We start from the raw sequence: 22,656 nt of genomic DNA on the forward strand, positions 1-22,656 counted from the left end.
TTTTATTTAGAATTAAATAATTTCTGAGATAACTTCTAAGACCCCAAGTGAGATCATAACCATTTTTTTTGCATCCTCTGTACAAAAGAACTTGAACTGCATCAAACAAATTATGAATCATCCTTATTGCACTGTTATTTTTGATTTTTAAACAAGTTTCAAAGAACACTCAGATTTGTATTCTTCTATTTTAAATTTGCAAATACCTTATGAAATCCTCCCCTCCCATTTTTTAAAACTGTATAAAAATAGTAGAAGCAATGAAATCACATTTTGAAACATGTGCAAGATACTGGGAAATGGGAAAAGTCATTCTATACCGTTGTGTTAACCAACCATAGTCACTATTTTAGTGTTTTTCCTCCTTGTATTTTCTGTGCATTAAATGCAGGTTTTCATTGTTTGCACATTTTTATATCTAGCTCTTTTTGGTTTGACATTGTATGAGAAGCATTTTTCTGTTATATACATGTTATGTGTAAACATAAATAATTCAGTGGATTTATATTTTATTTGACCGTTGTCTTATTTTGGGCATTTAAATTTGTTTCCAAGTTTTCATTTTATGCATGAGGCTCAGATGAATGTCTTTGTGCATGTGGAGAAAGCACTGCCCTTCACTCTGCCCATATTTTCTTTCGCCCTTAATACAGACTTCCAGAAGAGGAAATAGTGGGCGAAAGGGCTTGTTGGATGTTTTTATGGCATTTTATATGTATTACCAAATTGCCTACCAGTTTCACATACCAATTGCCAGCACTGGATATTAGCATAGTTTTACATTTTTGCCAATTAACAGCAAAATAAAAAAACAAAAGAACCCCTACAAGTTACCTGTTGTTTTAATGTGAAAATTTAAAGTTACTCACAAAGTTACGTATTTTCCCATATGTTTGCTTATTCATTGCATCTCCTATTTTGTGAACTTTACTCCTATCCTCTTTTTCATCAGTTGATAAAGGTTGTGGGGGCCATAGTGGTGGACAGCACGGGCTCTGGGGACACTTTCAGGTCTGCATCTGGGCTCTGCCCCAGGGTGGGGAATATGTCCTGGGGACAGAGGAGTGGAAGATTTTTTATTTTTAGGAATTCAGTTTCTATTATTTTTTCCCCTGAACTTAGAAAAATTCCTTGCCTTTTCAGATGTTTAGTCGCCAGTTCTGAATTTCTTCAAGTTTAGAAAGTTCTTTTACCTCCTTCACCTAGATTTTATTTTATATTTTAAACTCTTAAAATTGATGACTTTATCAACTATCTATGCTTATTATGAAGATATAACAGGCATTCCTTAGAAATGAAATTTCTCACTTTGAAATTATAAAATTGGCACTGCATTTATAGTAAAACTAGATGTTCAGAAGTTTATTGAGTAATGATGTTGTTTAAATAATTGGTTAATGTCTACCTAAATTGCTTTTATTTTAAAGATAAGAAGGTCAGAATTTTGTTAGGTATATTAGCTAGTGCGTGGCATGGTGATTTGTTAGGTTTTGGGTATTATAAAAGAGTTGTATTTGTTTAGAAGTAGTTGGCAAGATATTTATCTTTTGATTTTTTTCCTAAAGGTGAGTTTTATATAGGAATCTGTACCTCCGGATCACGTGGCTTTGTGTACTGAGTGTCCAGGGAGCAATTAGGAGGGCAATCTGTAAGTCTTCTGCCTCAGGGCAGAACCATTAGGTGTGCTGTGTATGTGCCTCAAGGGGTGTAAATAACTAAGCTATTCATGTACTCATCAGTTTCCTTTCAAGGCATCTGTAAAACCTTTAATCTGTGGAAGAATCAGCGAAAGTTGACCTATTATATTATTGTACTCCCTCACCTGAATATTTTGATAAAGTATATTTTAGAATTTACAGATTGGACATTAAGCACATGAACTTTAAGTTCCATTTTCCATTTTGATGTGAATGTTCTAAAAGTTCCCTTATGATTTAAATGTAAGCAGATCTCCTTTCATGTCTACAGAAGAGGCTTTTTGTTTGGTTGATTTATTATCTTTCGGAGTGAATAAATTCCATTTACTGATGGCTGAGATGTCTCACTGTCATACTACAGAAATGAGCAGCATTCCAGTTTGTTTCCTATATTAATTTTGGGGCATTATTAAAAAATAATCATTCTTTCCCTTTCTACCATTGCGCATAAATGCCATTTAAACATGGAGAAATATCTTCCACCTTAAAAATAAAAAAGCCCTCCTTTGATACTGAACCTTTCTACCCCATTCTTACCCTCTGCCTGATTTTTTTTTTTCATATCCAAATTTCTTCAAAGAGTGATCACATTTGCTTTATTTCTTCACCTTGTACTTCATTCTTTCAACTTTGATCTCTGCCCCATCACTCCACTGAACCTGCTAAAGATGCCAGTGTTGCTAAATTCAGTGGGCTCTTCATTCTTCATCTTATTTGACAACTCAGTAGCACTGAACACAGCTGATCACTGTTTCTCATAACAGTCTTTACTGGACTTTGATAAATCAAGATCTGTTGGTTTTTCTCTTACCTCTTTGGTAATTCCAGTCTTAGTTAAGCCACCTTCTTCCCGCTTTCCTGGGCCCTTTTCCTACTCTCATCTACTCTCAAACTACTATGTACCAGGTTCGAGTGTTCACTTACCCTGAGCTCCAGACTCCTGTAGTCCACCTAGTCATAGGACATCTTCATTTATTTGTTACACTTGTGCCTCGGGCTTAATTATTTTCCTTTCAAACCTGCCTTTCTCTCTTAGTTTCCTAGTTCTATAAATGACACCATCATTTATATCATTTCTGAGTTGTTCAAGTCAAAAAATTAGTAGTGTCTTATCATTTTTACCTCTTTAAATATTTCTTTTTTCAGTTAGTTATTTAATTTAGATATGAATTAAGGCTTTTTGTGTTTAATTTGTAGGAAAATTTCTTAGAAAATTATAAAGTATACAAGTCATACATGAATGTATTCTTATAAAAATAGTATCTCTTTGTTACCTATAATTTTCACCTCCTTTCTCCAGAACTAACCACTATTCTCAGTTTGGTTGCATACTTCCAGAACTCTTTTTATTCATTTACATTAAAAAAATAAAAAAAAATCTTATAGAGACGGGGTCTTAGTATGTTGCCCAAACTGGTCTTGAACTCCTGGGCCCAAGCAATCCTCCCACCTTGGTCTTCTGAAGTGCTTGGGATTACAGGCATGAGCCACTGCACCCGGCTCTATTTACATTTAAGTACTGATTTATTGAAGCTTTGGTAGAATGTGTCAGTAACCACTGGGACTTTTTTTTGGAGGGGGAATATTAGAACATTTTGACTACTAAAATTTCTTCTACTCAGTATTTCTTAAATGAATCCTTTCTTCATCATACTGCTGCTACTAATCCTACCCTAAGTCTAATAATCATGTCTGGTTCATTGCAGTAACTTATTTTCTCTATTTCTACCCTTGTCACCGTGCAAATAACCCATCTTCTACATTGTTACCAAATGATCTTTAAAAATCAGCTAATGGTCACAATCTTTTCTTGCTTAAAATCTTATGGATTTTTCACTATTCTTATGGCCAAAGTCTAAAATTCTTACTGTTGCCTACAAGACCCTTCATCATCTGGCCCCACCTACTTCTTTAATATCATATCTTACTCCCCTCACCCTTCAACAGGGATTTTTGTTTTGGTATCTAAGATTTTTAGCATTAAAATTATAGGGTGTGGTAGAAATGAAAGTTTAAAAATATTGCTTATAAAATTATTCTTCATTTTAATGTATTTATTCATAATTAGTTCACTATGCATATGTGTCAAATGAGATAGTTTTTGTTAGTGTTTACAAACTGTAAAATATTAATGTAAAATATTTTCTCTTTTTGTTCCTATCTTGCCTTTTGCTTTCATCTACTTGATGATAAAATATACTATACATGTGGTAATAATTCTGTAGGAATGTTGGAGTAGAATGGACATGATTTTCTAATTTCGAATGTCCTTTGAATGGAAAATTAGAAAACAGTCCATAAAATAAACCATTATGTTAGGGGTGATATGTTCAGAAGAAAAGATTGCTTAGAACCTTTCTGGATCTTCTGTAGAGGTCTTTTTAAATTCTTTATGCCTGTGTCTTTAGCTTCCATTTTAAGAAAACATATGGTGACCATAGAATTGTTCCTTATTTATATTTAATTTATGGGTAAACTCAGGGAATCTGCTATTTTAACAGTACTTTTGACATTCATACGTTTTTCATATAGCTCTTCTGTCTGTAGGAGGGAGGTTAGTGCCAAACACCATTATTACCTATGAGGAAGACCATCATCTTGTGATTGGACCCATACTAATATGAAATATGAATGCTTTAGTTGAGCCATGAATCACATCATTTGTATTTGGTGGAACAAAATTGCCAGCTATAATATTAGGGCTGTTTCTTAAAGGTAAATAAGCTCCCTCAATTTATCTGTAAATTGGAAGTAACTCCAGTGAAAATGCCCACAGGAATTTTTTTTTTTGGCTTGACAAATTAAGGCTAAAATTAATATAGAAATGAGCATACAATAATAGGAACACTATGAAAAAGAAGACTAATGAGAGGTGGGATCAAGTCTATAAGAGATTAAAGGATAGTAAGTTACAATAATTAAAACTGTGTGAAGGCACATGTATAGATCTAGATCAGTGAAATAAAATATGAAGACAGGAAATTTGAGACCTCAGAACACACAGGACATGATAAAGGTGGCATTTTAAATCAGTGAGGGAATTGATTCAAAGGGTGTTGGGATAACTGGGTAGCCATCTGGAGAAAAATAAAGTTGGATCTATAATTTATACCTCCACCAGAATGAAATTTAAATGGATCAAGCTTTAAATTTAAAAGGCAGAGTCACAAAAGAAATAGAACTAAGCAGAGGAGAAAACTTTTATAGTTTAGAATGAAGGGTTTTTTTTTTTTCTTGACATAAAACACTGAAGCAATGAAAAAAACAAGATTCATAAGTTAGACTGTATAAAAAAATAAAATATTTTGCATATTTAAAACTACCACAAACCACTTTGGGAGGCTGAGGCTGGCAGATCATGAGGTCAGGAGATCGGAGACCAGCCTAGCCAACATGGTGAAACCCCGTGTCTACTAAAAGTACAAAAATTAGCCGGGCGTGGTGGCACACACCTGTAATCCCAGCTACTCAGGAGACTGAGGCAGGAGAATCGCTTGAACCAGTGAGCCAAGATCACGCCACTGCACTCCAGCCTGGCGAAAGAGTGAGACTTCGTCAAAAGAAACAAAACAAAAACAAAAACAAACCCACAAGCAAAGTCAAAAGACAAGTTTGAAAAATGTTTACAGCTCCACAAAGATAGGCAAATTTCCTTAATGTATGAAAAATGTCAACAAACCAATAAAAAGACTTAATTCAGTAGAAAAATGGACAAAGGACAAATATGGAGATTTCACAGAAATGAGAGATAAATGTACATGATGAGAAGGTGAGGTACTCACTTGATTTATAAGAGAAATGAAAACACTACACCAGATGCCATTTTTTAAAAAACCTATCACATTGATAAAAATAAAAATTTAGCAAGTTGTTAGCCTGAATGGGGAGATAGGTACTCAGATTTTGGATGGGAATGTAAATTAGGACAGTCTTTATGGAGGATAATTTTATAGAATTCATCAGATTTATAAATGCACAGAACTATTTGACTCAACAATTTAACATCCAGATTTTTATCTTATGCAAAACTGAAATGAAGAATGGCCAAGTTTTATTGAAGCTTTGTTTATAGTAGCAAAACACTGGAAACAAGTTAAATGTTCATTATAGAAGGCTGGTTAAATAAAAATTTGTCCATCCAAGATGGGGTAGCATGCAGTTATTAAAAAGGAATAAGGAAAAGACTGATAGAGGATGATGTAGATATTAAATGGAGGGAAAAAAAACTCCACAAGGTGTAGAACAGTATGTGTGTTTTGCTGCCATTTGAGTAGAAAGGAGAAAATACAGAAATATTTATATGTTGCTTATATATGCATACAACATTTGTGGATGGATTCTCAAGAAAATGATAACCTTAATTTACCTTGAGACAAACTGAGGGACAAGCATACCCTTTAATACCTTTTCAGATTTTTTTTTTTTTTTTTTTTTTTTTTTGAGACAGGGTTTCGCTCTTGTTGCCCAGGCTGGAGTGCAATAGCTTGATGTCAGCTCACTGCAACCTCCACCTCCCAGGTTCAAGCAATTTTCCTGCCTCAGCCTTCCAAGTAGGTAGGATTACAGGCATGCACCACCAAGCCCAGCTAATTTTGTATTTTTTTAGTAGAGACGGGGTTTCTCCGTGTTGGTCAGGCTGGTCTCGAACTCCCGACCTCAGGTGATCTGCCCACCTCGGCCTCCCAAGGTGCTGGGATTACAGGCGTGAGCCACCACACCCGGCTACCTTTTCAGTTTTAAGCCATAATAAAAATTACATGAAATTGGGCTGGGCACAATGGCTCTCTCCTATTATCCCAGTGCTTTAGGAGGCTGAGGCAGGAGGATCACTTGATGCCGGGAGTTCCAGACCAGCCTGGGTAATGTAGCAAGAGCCCGTCTCTACGGAAAGATAAAAAATTTAGCTGGGTGTGGTGGTGGGTGCCTGTAATCCTAGCTACTCAGGTGGTGGAGGTGGGAGGATTGCCTGAACCCAGGAGTCAAGGCTGCAGTGAGCTACTGTGATCATGCCTCTCTTCTCCAGCCTGGGCAACAGGGCAAGATCCTGTCTCTGAAAAAAAAAAAAAAAAAAAGAAATTAAAAAGATAAATAAAGAACAGTTGGGAAGTTAACATTAAGTCTGTATCTTCAGTTTATTACTTCAGAAATGTTTTTCTTACTGCAGTTTCAAGGCTAGACCTTGTGTAGGGAAACCTTTTTGTATCCTGGAAGCAATTTTTTGGATTCGTGAAGTGTTTTATTGCCTCTCTTTTCCTTTAAATCTTTATTGTCTAAACGATTGCACTGAAGTAGCCTGTCATCTTAAAATTGTAGGGATTTACTTGTGGTTGAGTAATCCATTGCCTTTTGCAGTTTCATTTTTCCAAAGGGTCTTTGGACGACTAGTTTTGAGTTGAAAACTGTATGAAGACAAAGAATTTAATACCACAAAGAAGTGAGGATCCTTTTTTCTAGTGCATATTGAAAACAGCTCTTTTAGGAATTTTTCATTTCCATTGGTTTTTGTCTTATATATGTCTTTTCATGAGGGATAAATTATATTTGCATTCGCTGTTTATGGAGTATCAAGTAACAACTACAACAGAGCAGAATGAACCTTCCTATACAATGCCTTCCCACAAAAACAAACACCTCCCTCAAAAAATTTCTACTCTGAACATGAAAGTGCTTATCTGCAGCTTGACGTTATTAGTATGTCTGAGTCCTAGGGTAGGTAGGAGATTCAGTTATTATCATTCAAAAGGAACTGAAAGTGTGAGCACTCTTTGAAAAAGGACTATTAGCAATGCAAATGCCAAGTTACATCTGATAGACAGGCAAACTGTTAAGCCTGCTTGTGTGATATTTAAGGTGAGAAAATAGTTTTGCCTATTCTTTATGACTTTGAATAGCCTTAGGACTATTCCGTTCTGTTTATTACTCTGTCTTCATATTAGATTTCTTTTTTTTTTTTTGACATGGAGTTTCGCTCCTGTCACCCAGGCTGGAGTGCAGTGGCATGATCACTGCTTACTATAACCTCCGCCTCCCAAGGTCAAGTGATTCTCTTGCCTCAGCATCCTGAGTAGCTGGGATTACAGGCTCCCGCCACCATGCCCGGCTAATTTTTGTATTTTTAGTAGAGACGGGGTTTTGCCATGTTGGTCAGGCTGGTCTCGAACTCCTGACCTCAGGTGATCCACCTGGCTTGGCCTCCCAAAGTGCTGGCATTACAGGCATGAGCCACTGTGCCCAGCCCACAGACAGTCATTAGTAAGTAGTCTCTTGTAGTAGTAGAGCCCCAGAAAATTTTCCTAACAATTAGCATCTGTGTACATTGGTTTTCTTGATAGACTTAAATCTAATTTTTGCAAGTACTAATATGTAGTATCCACTCATAGTTTTTAGGACAAAATCTGAGTATATTGGGTATATGGTATCAGCGTCAGCATTCATATGCAGCCTCAGAGTCCTTTCTGTGTGTCAAGTCAGGAGGTGTAGGTGTAGGAAATGCTGATCCAGATAGGATTGTTTGGCACCTAGCAGGTACTTAAGAAATGTTTATGGGAAACTGTTAGCTTGAATCACGGGAGATTATACTGTTATGCACTGGGCATTAAGTCTTCACTGTTGACTTTTGCACTCTTTGGTTTTTATGCCAGAGATTGCTAACCCCTGGTTTAGAATTGTTACTACAAGCATAAAATCATTCATGGGCTGGGTGAGGTGGCTCACACCTATAGTCCTAGGACTTTGGGAGGCTGAGGCAAGTGGATTGCTTGAACTCAGGAGTTTAAGACCAGCCTGGGCAACATGGCAATACCGAGTCTCTACTTTAAAAAATATAGGCCAGGTGTGGTGGCTCACACCTGTAATCCCAGCACTTTGGGAGGCTGAGGTGGGTGGATCACCTGAGACCAGGAGTTCGAGACCAGCCTGGCCAACATGGTGAAACCCTGTCTCCACTAAAAATTTAAAAAAAATTAGCTGGGCGTGGTGGCGTGCACCTGTAATCCCTGCTACTCCGGAGGCTGAGGCAGGAGAATCACTTGAATCCGGGAGGCGAGGCTGTAGTGAGCCTAGATCCTGCCACTTCACTCCAGCCTGGGCAACAGAGCCAGCCTCTGTCTCAAACAAAACAAAAACCAAAGAAAATTAGCCAGATGTGGTGGTGAGTGCCTGTAGTCCCTGCTACATGTATTCATAAACACTTATTGTTCCTTGTAGTATGTAATATATTTGTAGAATGAGTCATTCTGGGACTTACTTTTTAAAGAATATTTTCCAAATTCTTTTTTAAAGTGAAAATTATCTTCCACATTTTTTTTCCCTTACGACTCTATTGAATTTAAATAAGGCAAGGTACATCTAACCTACACAAAGCTCAAAGTGACATTTTACGTGTCATGGCTTCATATTAAAGGATGAATAAAAGTACATGCTTGCCTCAGTGGTGAGCAGTTGTCTGTAGTTTTATTTTGTTCTATTCTGTGACATGTGGCCACTTGTCTGTGGAAAACTAACATATAGTATATTACGTCTTTGATCATCAGAGTGATATATTTTTCCCTGTTCTTCAGCTGTAACTCCATATAGTCACCCTTTTGAATGCCACAAGAAGGGCTCTTTTTCCCTTTAGTAATTGAGGTATTCATGCAGTGTGGAGTGAATAGATCCCTCCATCACAGTGCATTATATAGTAGTTTTTTGTGTGGATACATGTAATACAATCCGTTCAAAACAAATGTAAAATTTACTAGGGCTTTTCATGTGGAAGTAGAATGCAGATCTCTTTCTTGATATAACAAATGAATTTAGTTGTAGCTAACATGTGTTATACTAGTAAAGGTCCACCTGCTAAACTTTTTCTTTTGGGTTGAGCTATAGACAGTAGAGTGATACCAATACATGAGGAAAATGAGAACTGGAATGCAGGCGAAAAGCTGGTCCTTTCCAGATGAATGCAACCAAGACTAGCATCATGTTCATAGACAAGTGTGGCTGGTGATGGCTGGTCCTGCATGCTATCTCATGCATGCTGATGCCGATTCTCTCCACACATAGCTGTCAGTCATTTGGTGACAACATAGCTGGAAAATGCATCTTTAATATTTTGGATTAGAAAGAGGCAATCCTTTCTACCTCAGTTTTTCTCTGATATTTTTTCAAAGGAATTAAGTGAGTAGTCTGCTATTCCTTGGCGTGGCACTCCCATCAACATTTGTAATCTTAAGATACATTTTTATTTATGATCAGGGACTCACCTAGAGTTACGTAGCAATTAGTAATAAAATTGACTAGATTCTAATGATGCCAACAATTCTTTAATACTTTCTTCAGTTTTCCAAAATACAGCAGTAAAGTCGTGATGCCTTATGTGTAGAAAGAAAAAGTTTGGGCTGGGCGCAGTGGCTCATGCCCATAATCCCAGCACTTTGGGAGGCTGAGGCAGGTGGACCACCTCAGGTCAGGAGTTTGAGACCGACCTGGCCAACATGGCGAAACCCCCCTCTACTAAAAATACAAAAAAATTAGCTGGATGTGGTGGTGTACTCCTGTAGTCCCAGTTACTTGGAAGGCTGAGGCAGGAGGATCACTTGAACCTGGGAAGTGGAGGTGACAGTGAACTGAGATCGTGCCACTGCACTCCAGCTTGGTTAACAGAGCAAGATTCTGTCTAAAAAATAAATAAATAAAAAAGAAAAAATTTGGTGTTTAGGGTGCATAGGGAAGTAGGTAGAAAATTAGGGAGTTAATTTATAGTAGATTAAGATACAGGGTGTCCACAAAGTCAGAGAACAGGATGCTTTTAAATAACATGCTCAGTGTTATTTTCTTTAACTTCCAAACATCCTTCCAGGTGAAGTTCCTTTAATTTCAAATCAGTGAATCTCGTTCTCAACCTGAAAGTGGTACAATAAATACAGTGTCCAAAAAGTCTGGACACACAGCTAAAATTGTGTGTTATTCAGTGATTATCTTACTTAAAAATGTAACCTGCATACTTTAAAAAATAAGTTTATTGTATGTTTATTGAATTTTCAGACACCCTGTATTTTGCTTTTATTTAGGATTTCCTTTCTTTTTAAGTTTCATGCATAGTGCTAAAATAACTAGGTACAGTCAACAAAGAGACTAGGCAGCTGACGAGCAGCCTCCACCCCATTGGGTTAAAGATCTAGGCAGCCTGGAGGTGGGAGGATAATGAAAGGCCGGTGATGGGAGTGGGGCTGGCTTTCTCTTTACCTCCAGCAGCTGGCGGTAGTCATAATTGAAATCTTGATCTTATTTTGAGTGAAAGAAGACCTGGAAAGGTTGCTAAATAACAATATTCTGTTAATACTTTTTTTTTTTTTTTTTTGGAGACGGAGTCTCGCTCTGTCACCCAGGCTGGAGTGCAGTTGTGCAATCTCAAGTCATTGCAACCTCCGCCTCCCCGGCTCAAGCAATTCTCCTGTCTCAGTTTCCTGAGTAGCTGGGACTACAGGCACATGCCACCATGCCCAGCTAATTTTTGTATTTTTAGTAGAGATGGGGTTTTACCATATTGGTCTGGCTGGTCTCGAGCTCCTGACCTCAGGTGATCCACCCACCTAGGCCTCCCAAAGTGCTGGGATTACAGGGATGAGCCATCACACCTGGCCAGAACTTTTTCTTATATATGCTAATACCTTTTGGGATTGATTTAAGTAATAGGACATCTTATTTTTTAAAACAAAAAACCTATGCTAACATCAGTAATATTTCTACTGAGAAAAACTACTACTTTCCTGACACCTAAGAATTCTGCCAGATAAAATGTTGCTTTCTTTGCTAAAACAGAGCATCTTTGATCTTTGCTGGTAAGAATTCTGAACTGAATAAAAGTTTTTAGAACATGCATGGTAGTGAAAAGTATACATAGCCCTTTGAGTCTGGGCAGGGAAGAAAGAAAATTCACAAAGGCTAAAGCAAGCCACCACTCTCATAAAACCTTATGAACGGTTGAGTCTGAATTCCTGAGATTACAGGGTTTAGAAAATGTGAAGATGGATAGGCGACCAATTTGGCTTTAGCGAGAGTATTATTTCTGTTTGCTTGGATAAAACTCAGGTGCCGGTGGAGTGACTTTGAATGTTGATGGAATATTGGAACTTGTGTCCCCCAAACTGCTTAAATCTTAGATCTATTGGACCACATGTAAATGGCCGCCTTTTCATATTCACTTTTTTTGCTCTGACAGCTTGTAAAAATCTTGGAGGAAACTCCTGCAGTCCTGGGGTTTGACTAAGTGGTCTGTGCAGCCCCTTCCATCTCTAAGGTGCAGTGCAGTCTGTCATTTCTAATGGCAGAACACCATGGACATGGGCAACACATATACTGAGTAATGGTGTTTGGTATATTCTCTTCAAGAAGACAAATATTTTGAGAAAGATTTTCATCAAAAGTGGTAAAAGGGAAACACTTTAGAATCTAACGGAGTTCTCCCAAGCCAGCATGTACTCCTGGGTTGTCCACGAAAGGCTCCACTCACTCTTGAGTTTGATATCACCTCTACAGATGCCCATAGGTGAAGCTTAACTATTTCAGGGCAGCATGATAAATGAGAAAAATAATGAAAGGCATCCGATTTGACAGAAAGAACACTTAATTTGTAGTTAGACCTGAGTTTAGATTCTGGTTTTAGCCCTTACTACTGTTGTGACCTGGGGCCAGTTACTTAACTCCTGTGGGTCTCAGTTGCATTAATTGAGATAATTTGTTTCTAGTATCTTGGCCCCTGCATTAGCATTCTATCAATGTTAATGCTTTCTCTTTCATTGTTTCATACTAGAATGCACATACTCTGTATAGCACATACTGTCTAACATAACCAGGCAGCGTAGTTTACTTGGCTTCTTCATTGAAAATCCATTCAGTTCTTTTGGGAGGCTTCCCTTAGCCCCTATGCCCCAGGGTGTGCATAATCCTGCTAGCTATGGTGATGATGTCCACTTTCCTGGGTTTTACGGAGCAGCTATTGGCTCTCTTGTCTTTTGAATAGAGGCAAACACCCCAGACTGTTGGTGCCTGATTGGATTCGACTCATGGCCAGCTTTGGATGTGGGGTTTTCAGTGGGGTTCTTGCACAGGCTCAGGGGAGAGCCCTCCTGATAGCCACACTTCTTGGGGTGGTGGGCACAGGTGGGCATAGGAGGGAATGGAAACTGGCACTGATGCCCAGCAGTTGGACTGTGCTAAAGATGAGAAATATTTGAGGCCTAATCTGCGTTTGGTTTTCATACGTTACATACTAATTAGGAACATATTTCAATGCTTTGAAGTTGTGAAAAGCTCTCCTGCATACATTCCAAATTGATGTTTCTCTGCCCTGGATATGCCATACCTTTAGAGTACTACATCAGACTTCAGAAAGACCTTTGGTTTATCCCCAGTGCATCCATGGACATTTCTCTTCCTGCTTCTGAGTAATTTGCCCTGAGTGATTTGCCTTTGCTTTGTACCTTCTTAGTTTTTTTCTCTCTCTGTTTAAACAAGGATTAGTACTTCTTTTAATTGAACTGTGGCTATTTTACATGGATTGGTGATTGCAAAGCTTTTTGGAGCAGGTGTGGAGCAATGAATAGTCTTTTTAATTTCATTTTTTGATTTACATTTTTTTTATAACCACTTCTGCAACAAATGGTGAAACTCCATGGCTACTCTCTTTTTCCGTCAATGGTTAATGGTTTTTCCATACTCCCCAGCTGCTTATCATGGGCACAGCTGACAAAACCAGAAGAGCCTTTCTAGTAAGGTGAGCTGAGCTGGCATTTGTGTAGGACAAAGGACTTTGGTAGAATTAGGGCTTTGACAAAGCGAACAAATGTAAAGGCAGCTGGAAACTTGAGTGTTGCTAATCAGGAATATATTTTGAGATTCTGAAGTTTCCAAAACATGTGTGTACTTAAGAAAAATAACCCAACAACTTGTGGGTTAATAGATTTTCCTGTTTTAAAAATCCCTTTGTGTGGGTTTTAAAGATGTTTTTCATACTTTTGAACAGTTTACTGTCTCAGAGAACATTACTAGCTCTCATTTTATTTTTGAGGCTCTTTATCCATGTGCTCCTGCCAAATGCCCTCTACCAACTCACTCATTTATGGGCCGGTTCCTTTATCTTTAGTTGTTAAGACTCTTTTCAAGGGAGCCTTTGCCTTTTGTTGTATTATTTATGATATTGAGAATGAGCACTATATAGAGTTCAAAGGGACTTGTTCTGATTATTGAGAGTTTACTTCTCTGCTGGTAGTTGCTTATGTCAGAAAACAGCATTCTGTGCTAGATTGGCCATCTGCTTTTGGGAGAAATCTACACTTTCCCCAGTCAGCAAATGGGTAATATCAGTAATAAGATACAGTAAATCGGCTGCCCCAACCAAACAGCATATTTACATAAATTACCTGAAAGCGAGGGTTGTGTCCATTCCATGTTCTTTTCCATATCTCATGCTGATGAAACTTATGATTATTTTATTTATTTATTTGTTTATTTTTTATGTTGAAAAGATATATATATATATATTTAGAATTAGGCAGCTGGACTCAGTTTAGATGATCCCAATTTTGTTGGCAACATCCAAAGTGTCGTAATCAGGAGCCAGTCGAACATACGCCTTTTTCTCTCCATCAGGCCGAATCAGGGTGTTGACCTTGGCCACATCAATGTCATAGAGCTTCTTCACAGCCTGTTTAATCTGGTGCTTGTTGGCTTTAACATCCACAGTGAACACAAGTGTGGTGTTGTCTTCTATCTTCTTCATGGCAGACTCAGTAGTCAGCGGAAACTTGATGATAGCATAGTGGTCAAGCTTGTTTCTCCTGGGGGCGCTCTTCCGAGGATATTTGGGCTGCCTCCGGAGTCGCAGTGTCTTGGGCCGCCGGGAGGTGGGTGACGTGTAGATCTTTTTTTTTTTGTGGCTGTGGACACCTTTCAACACTGCCTTCTTGGCCTTTAAAGCCTTCACTTTGGCTTCGGCTTTAGGAGGGGCAGGAGATTCCTTCTTCGCTTTCGGCGCCATCTTGTGAAAAGGCTGATTATTTTAATTATCACCCCTGCACTAAATAAAATAATGGGGTATTTCAAATGTAAGACATTGAGAAAAAGGGCCAGGCGTGGTGGCCCATTCCTTTAATCCCAGCACTGTGGGTGGCTGAGATGGGTGGATTGCTTGAGCCCACGAGTTCGAGACCAGCCTGGGAAATGTGGTGAAACCCCATCTCTACCAAAAAATTAGCCAGGTGTGGTGGCATGCGCCTGTGGTCCCAGCTACTTGGGAGGCTGAGGTAGGAGGATCGTCACCTTGGCAAAACCCCGCCTTTACTAAAAATACAAAAATTAGGCTGGGCACAGTGGCTCATGCCTGTAATTCCAGCACCTTAGGAGGCCAAGGCGGGCAGATCACCTGAGGTCAGGAATTTGAGACCAGCCTGGTTAACATGGTGAAACCCTGTCTCTACTAAAAATACAAAAAAAAAAAAAAAAAAGGAAAAAACAAACCTGGGCCTGGTGGTGCCTCCCTGTAATCCCAGCTACTCAGGAGGGTGAGGCAGGAGAATTGCTTGAACCCAGGAGGCAGAGGTTGCAGTGAACCGAGATCAAGCCGCTGCACTCCAGCCTGGGTGACAGAGCGAGACTCCCTCTTTGGGAAAACAAAAACAAAAAAACACTTTCCTTCTACCTATGTTTTACAGAAGTGTTATTTTGCCCTTTCTCTCTCTCTCTCTCTCTCTTTTTTTTTTTTTTTTTTTGAGACGGAGTCTCGCTCTGTCGCCCAGGCTGGAGTGCAGTGGCCAGATCTCAGCTCACTGCAAGCTCCGCCTCCTGGGTTCACGCTATTCTCCTGCCTCAGCCTCCCGAGTAGCTGGGACCACAGGCGCCGCCACCTCGCCTGGCTAATTTTTTCTATTTTTAGTAGAGACGGGGTTTCGCCGTGTTAGCCAGGATGGTCTCGATCTCCTGACCTTGTGATCCGCCCGTCTCGGCCTCCCAAAGTGCTGGGATTACAGGCTTGAGCCACCGCGCCCGGCCTCTTTTTTTGTTTTTGAGATGGAGTCTTGCTCTGTTGCCCAGGCTGGAGTGAAGTGGCATGAACTCTGCTCACTGCAACCTCTGCCTCTCAGGCTCAAGTGATTCTCATGTCTCAGTCTCCTGAGTAGCTGGGATTACAGATACGCACCATGATGCCCAGCTAATTTTTGTATTTTTAGTAAAGATGGGGTTTCATCATGTTGGCCAGGCTAGCCTCAAACTCCTGGCCTCATGTGATCCACTCACCTCAGCCTCCCAGAGTGCTGGGATCACAGACATAAGCCAGCGCACCTGGCTAAGTGCTGCTTTCTAAATCAATTGTGTGTTTGTGATAGTCTATACTCTCGAACTGTAAGGCAAAGCACTTAACACATTAAACACTATGAGTATATGTAAAATTAGTTTGAATTAGTGGCCTGTCAAAGCTATCCTTTGAAAAACAAAACAAAAAACCTACAAAACCATCTCTACTTTCTCCTTTTCCTCTTGGAAGTTGGAACAGTTCACATTTCAAAACCTTGCTTGATTTCTTTAAAAACCTTGAAAATACTTACATCAAGTGCCACATACTGTTATAAAGGCTTTACATGTATTAATTTATTTAAAACTTCCAACAACCCTGTGAGATAGATAAACTAAGGCACAGATATTAAGTAATTTGGCTTTGGTCACACACAGTAATAAATGGCAGAGCTAGTATTTGCACACACAGTGGCTCAAAAATATCTATACTCTTAACTACTTTGCTGTGTAGTGACTGAGAGCTTTGAGTTTTCTTGTGTCAGAATTGTGGCTTTGGGCATTTTGCTGCAAGGAAACCTTAAAATGGAGATCCATTCTGTTTGCATCTATTGTTTGAAGTAGGAACAGTTATGAAATTGGACAATTTGATAAAATTGTGGAATTTTGAACTTAGTTCATTAGTCATCAGAAGGACTTTGCCTTTAACGTGGTTTTCGAATATTCTAGATCAGTGTTTCTTTATTCTTTGTAACTTAAAGATCTGTAAATGCATTTTGGTGTACTGGGACACATACTTGCAAACTCTTTTGGGGAGAAGAAATGAGAGAAGAGATGAAAACTGCTGAAAGTTACCACGTGTCAGTGGAATCTTGGTTTGTTCTTTCACCTTTGAGGGCACTCTGTGGGGCTTCCTCTCACCTAGTTGGGGCTTATCTTTTTAGGAAGGTGCTCCCTCACCAGAGGCTTGTTTTCATGGTACCACATTTGTATCCTGAAGTACAAGTATACTGTACTTTTCTTGAAGCTTTAAGAATCCTGTAGCCTGGCTGGGCATGGTGGCTCACAGCTATAATCCCAGCACTTTGGGAGGCCGAGGCAGGCGGATCACAAGGTCAGGAGTTCGAGACCAGCCTGGCCAACATAGTGAAACCCTGTCTCTATTAAAAATACAAAAAATTAACTGGGCATGGTGATGGGTGCCTGTAATCCTGGCTATTTGGGAGGCTGAGGCAGGAGAATTGCTTGAACCTGGGAGGTGGAGGTTGCAGCCAGCCGAGATAGCGCCATTGCACACCAGCCCAGGCGACAGTGTGAGACTCAGTCTCAAAAAAAAAAAAGAATCCTGCAGCTTGACGGAAAAGCTGGGAAAGCGAGAAAGTCTTCAGTGATTCAAGGTCTAAATGCATTTGGAAATTATCACGTGAACCAAAAAATCTTGAATCTCAGAATACAATTTTGACAGATTTATTATCTGTTCAATGTCTGTTTGCTCTGTCTTTGTGTTGGTCTTCCGGTGCAACTGTCAGTGTTGTCAGTAGAGGTTACAGCAGGTCACAGATGTATCTTGATGAGGACATGCTGGGCAGAGAATAATTTCTTAGCCACGTGCTATATATGCATGAGCCTTGATGTACAAAAGAGCGCATGTAGTTTTTGATCTGGGAATGAAAAAAGCAGGTTCTCTGACCAATCTGGGGAATTTCTGTAATGAGAACGTGTCATTAATGACATTTCCTGAGGGTATCTGCAGCATGAGACAGAATAGAATTTTTCTTTCTTTTTTCCATTTGCTCTAGAGTCCCTTTCTTCATCTTCATTCCATATCTCCTTTCCTTTTCTCTGTCAGCCTGCCTGCTTATCTGCCTGGCAGCCAGTCTGCCTGTCTGCGTATGCATCCCACCCTCACAAAAGTATTCACGAGCAGCTAGTCTGCTGTAATGACATTGTGACATTTTAGAGTAATCTACCATACTTGTTTTTAAAAATTCATGTTTTTCTGTGCTATTTATTTTGACTAAGAAGGTTGCTGTAATTAACTCATACTTTTTAATACTCTTGTGCCTTTTATAAAGAATAAAATTACTAGAATTCGGAAATAATGTAACTAGCATTGTACTCAAGTCATAATTTTTTAAGATTAGATACCTTCAGATACCTTATTCCCCCAATATTAAATTTGAATCTATGGCAGAAATATTTTTGGTGTTTTCCAAAATATTTTTAAAGTGAAAATATAAGTTCTTATTTGCTTGCACTGTCTCTTCCCCGCTCCTCCTTGAATTTGCCCCTTGCTCTGGAGAACCCACAAAAGAGAAAACTTTTGTGAATGAGCATTGTCAGAATGCTATCTCAAAAATGGTATTTTTTTTTCTAGTGGAAAATAACGTTTAAGACCCCACAAACTGCAAAAACCGTTCCTGGCATTAAGCTCCTTCGTCCTTTGCAATTCAGTCTTTCTTGAGTGGTCCCATGAATGCTGTCTTCTCCTGCATGGTCTGGAAACAGTCATGGCCAAACTTGGAGGTGGTGTCAATGAACTTAAGGTCAGTCTTCTCCAGAGCCCGCCATTCAGTCGGCACTGCAAGGACTTGTGAAGGGTGAGTGAGCACTCGCTTCTTGGTGTCCACCACACAGTCTTTCAGCATGACAAAGTCATTGGCCACTTCACCATAGTGGACAAAGATACCCAGAGGGTGGCTTGTCAGACAGGTCATTGTCAGTGGAGGCATTGTTCTTCATCAGTTTGCTGTCCTTGATAAAGGATCCCTGGCTGATCTTACAGATCTTGTTGATCTCAGTGCAGTGACGGTAGCCTTTCTGCCAAACGCATGCCACAGGGAAGGCCACAGGGGCAGGATACAGGCCCCAATATAGGCCAGCTTGCACAGGCCTCGGTGGGTCTTGCGGGGCAGCTTCTTGGTGTGCCAATGACTGGTGACCCCTTTGTAGCCTTTGCCCTTGGTCATCCTGATGACGTCGATCATCTCGTCCTGCCCAAACACTTGGTTCACAGGTACCTGCTACTCGAGCCTCTTGCAGGCCCAGTCCAGCTTCTTGGCCATGGTGCCTCCTTTCACCTGGATCTCCATCAGGTGGGCCTTCTTCTGGCACAGAGGAAGCAGGCACATCTGGGTGTAGGGAATGCCGCGGATGACTTGGCGGTACTTCTTCATGCTGCCGAAGGCCTTCTCCAGGTGCTTCTTGCCATCCTCATCCTGACATTTATTGCAGTACTTGGTAAAGGCCTTCTCAGATTTATGCCAGTTTTTATAGAAATGCCTCTTGGACGCATCACTGATGTGCTCAGCCAAGACGATCTTGAAGGTCTGGAGGCCTGGAGGGGTTTGCACGTAGCCCACAATGCCCATAACCACCATGGGTGGTGTCTCCACAATGGTCACAGCCTCTACCACCTCCTTCTTGTTCACCTTGGATCCTGGCCTGACGACTTCCTGCACGATGTTGGTCATGCCAGCCTTGTATCCCAGGAAGGCTGTGAGGTGCACCAGCTTGGAAGGGTCATCCTTAGGAAAGCTCTTCACCTTCCCATGATGCTTGCTGCTGTGCTTCTGAGTCAGGAAGCTGAGGGACCCATGTCTGGGAGCGGAGAACTTTCAGTGAGACATCACGCCATCAAATCCCGCCAGTAGAGCAAAGAATGGTATTTTCAAAACTTTTTCAGCCAGGAATCCTCTTTGCCATCCAGTGGGCTTTTACAGGTCTACCTTCATTTTGCATATATTTTCCTTCAAGACTGTATTTCCCTCATAGACTGGCATGCATTCGTGTTTTGACATTGAAAATTTGATGAAGTACTTCTTCCAGATAGAACTAAGAAACTGTGAAATTGATAGGGTGACTGGAGTGTTATGTGAGATATCTTTATGTATAGATACTCTAACTTTCAATGTTGTGTTTTCTAGTAGTGTTGATGAATTTGCAGTGATGAGTCTATAGCTTTCTGCTGATTTCTCTAGTATTGGAGAAAGATGGAAAGCAACACATGGTAGTTGCATCCAAACTGGCTACAGACATTCATCTATATACCTTTTTCTTCCATATCTTTTATCCTGTAAAGTGGCATTCGTGATGAATATGCCTTTTCTGGAGTATGTCTTTAAACAATTTTTTTAAATGATTATGTGAAAGTCTGTCTTTCTGTAGGGAATTCAGGCAACATAGAAAATTGTGAAGGAGCAAAAATCACGGTTAACAGTTTGGTGAGACAGGAGTTGTCACTCTTAACAGTTTGATAATATGCATGCATGTGCGCCCACATGCACATACCAAAACATACACACGTGTCATTCTCATGATACAATGTGAGTGAAATTGTATAACTTCACATTCTGTTTACCAGCATTTATATATGTGTGTGTGTGTGTGTGTGTGTGTGTGTGTGTGTATGTGTATATATATATATAGAGAGAGAGATAGAGAGAGATGGAGTTTCACTGTTGTTGCCCAGGCCGGAGTGCAGTGGCATGATCCCAGCTCACCGCAACCTCTACCTCCTGGGTTCAAGTGATTCTCCTGCCTCAGCCTCTCAAGTAGCCGGGATTACAGGCATGCGTCACCACCCCCAGCTAATTTTGTATTTTTAGTAGATACAGGGTTTCTCCATGTTGGTCAAGCTGGTTTCAAACTCCCAGCCTCAGGTGATCCGCCCACCTCGGCCTCCCAGAGTGCTGGGATTACAGGTGTGAGCCACCAAGCCATCGCACCCAGCCCATCAGCCTTTATTTTTTAACTCAATACTTTGGCTATTTTCCCATGTTAATGAATATGATCTAAAAATGGCCATGTTGTGTTCATATATATATATAAAATCTGTTTCTCAATACCTTTAGTATTTAGTTTTTCACTAGTACGAACGGTTCTACACTAAACATATTGGTGTATTCATCTTGCCCACTTACATTCTGAGGGCAAATTTCTAGAAGTAGAATTCCTTATAAAATTTTATTTTACATATAGTTATGCTTTATAGGAATATATTGAGAAATGTTTAATTTTTTATAGTCAGCACTCCTAGAAAGCTGATAATTTGTGCCTTTAAAAACCTACTTTTAGGCCAGGCATGGTGGCGCATGTCTGTAATGCCAGCTACTCAGGAGGCTGAGGCAGGAGAATCACTTGAACCGGGGGGGCAGAGGTTGCAGTGAGCCAAGATCACGCCATTGCACTCCAACCTGGGTGACAGAGCAAAACTCCATCTCAAAAAAAAAAAAAAAAAAAAAAAAAAAAGTACTTTTAGATGTAATGTACTGTGCATCCAGTAGGGCAGAAATATTCAGATCGCTAGACCGACCGAGGGTTCTTGGGTCTGGTTTTTTGTAACTTTTTTTGTCTTCTTTACCTCTCTTCTAAATATGCTGCTTTTAATCTACAGGAGACTTGGAAACTATATAACCAACCTTATTATGTGATGTATAAAGTAGAAGCAAGCAACCCCTGAGTCAAAGTATGTGGAGTGTGCTAGTGGTAGGGGTGGGATAGGAACATTGTTGGCTGGTTGAATTTTGCATAGGTAAGGACTTTATTTTAGTTTGGGGAATATTTATATTGACGCTCTGTTGGATTAAATTATTTCTATTACAGAGCAGCCATTTACTGATGAATGTAGGAGACAAAGTCATATAAATTGAGATAAAAGGCAAGCTCTTATGATTAAAAGAAAATTCCTATCCTTTAGATTGCACCAGTACTCCCAAGAAGTACTGGTGCAGTGTCTGCCTCCTCACTCTTTCCTTGTGTGGCACATCCCACTTGGAGTGCTCCTTTTTGGGAGAGTGTGCCCTTATCTCTGGACGTGTGCCCTGGGATGTCAGGCAGTGTCTTCTCCAGGGCTGGGAGTGAAGACTCAGCCAAGTCCTGACTGCTTACAGCCTGGCACCCCCAGCATGGGAAGAATTATCTGGCCTGCTAAGCAATATTAATTCTTCCTCCAGTATTGACTGTTTGAGTTATACCAGCACTGGGTGAGCCCTGGGAATTCAGAGCTGACTCAGACCTTTTTCCCATCTTCTTGGGGCTCACTGGGTGGAAAGTAAGATGACTTCAAAGCATGTAACTTGATTGACAGCATATTAAGTACCCTCTGAATGGTGTGTATGGTATATATGAGGGGGAAATTATCAATTCTTCCTGGGGATCTGTGAAGTTGTCCAAAAGAGAAAGGGACACTTAGATTCAGTAATGGCAAATGAAAGGAATTAACAAGGCAAATACTGTTAGGAGGGCTTACAGGTGGTTGGCCAGAGGAGGGGGTATGGAAAGGCATTCTAGGCAGCAAGTAAAGCTTGTGCAAAAATGTAGGAGTGTGAAAAAGTTATCCCCTTTTTCCAATTCAGATTCTGCACAGCTGCTACAGTGGGTACTGTTAGAGGAGGGTGGTGCAGGCGAGGAGATGGTAGAAGCAGGTCAGACCATAGTGGACCTTGTGTGCCATGGTGAGGAGTTGAACTTGATCCTGTGGGGACAGAAGACTGCCATCATGAGGCTTTAATTAGCTCTGTGCTTTGATTTATGGGCACAGTCATGATGAACAAATGATAGCCCATTGTGCTCATTTTGGGGAGTTATAAAATCACTTTTATAAGTTAGGGGATGTGTTAAGCATTAGTACCAGAGAGGGTACATTTATAATGCAACTCATCTTCCCTTCAGTGCTCTCATGGCCTGGAAG

At 40.1% G+C, this 22,656-nt stretch overlaps 1 protein-coding gene and 2 pseudogenes across 3 annotated transcripts in view; 1 reads left to right on the forward strand and 2 right to left on the reverse strand.

Annotated features, from left to right (window-relative positions):
• Window positions 1–22,656, forward strand: part of ZSWIM6 (zinc finger SWIM-type containing 6) — a 223,983-nt gene that overhangs the window by 41,971 nt on the left and 159,356 nt on the right. The gene's annotated exons all lie outside the window — the stretch shown is intronic.
• Window positions 14,187–14,715, reverse strand: LOC112626673 (annotated as a pseudogene). The gene has a single exon (XR_003119940.1). The product of XR_003119940.1 is annotated as a 60S ribosomal protein L23a pseudogene (transcript).
• LOC112626672 lies at window positions 18,392–19,594 on the reverse strand (annotated as a pseudogene).

This window comes from Theropithecus gelada, chromosome 6 (assembly GCF_003255815.1).
Source record: "Theropithecus gelada isolate Dixy chromosome 6, Tgel_1.0, whole genome shotgun sequence".
Taxonomy (NCBI): Eukaryota; Metazoa; Chordata; class Mammalia; order Primates; family Cercopithecidae; genus Theropithecus; species Theropithecus gelada.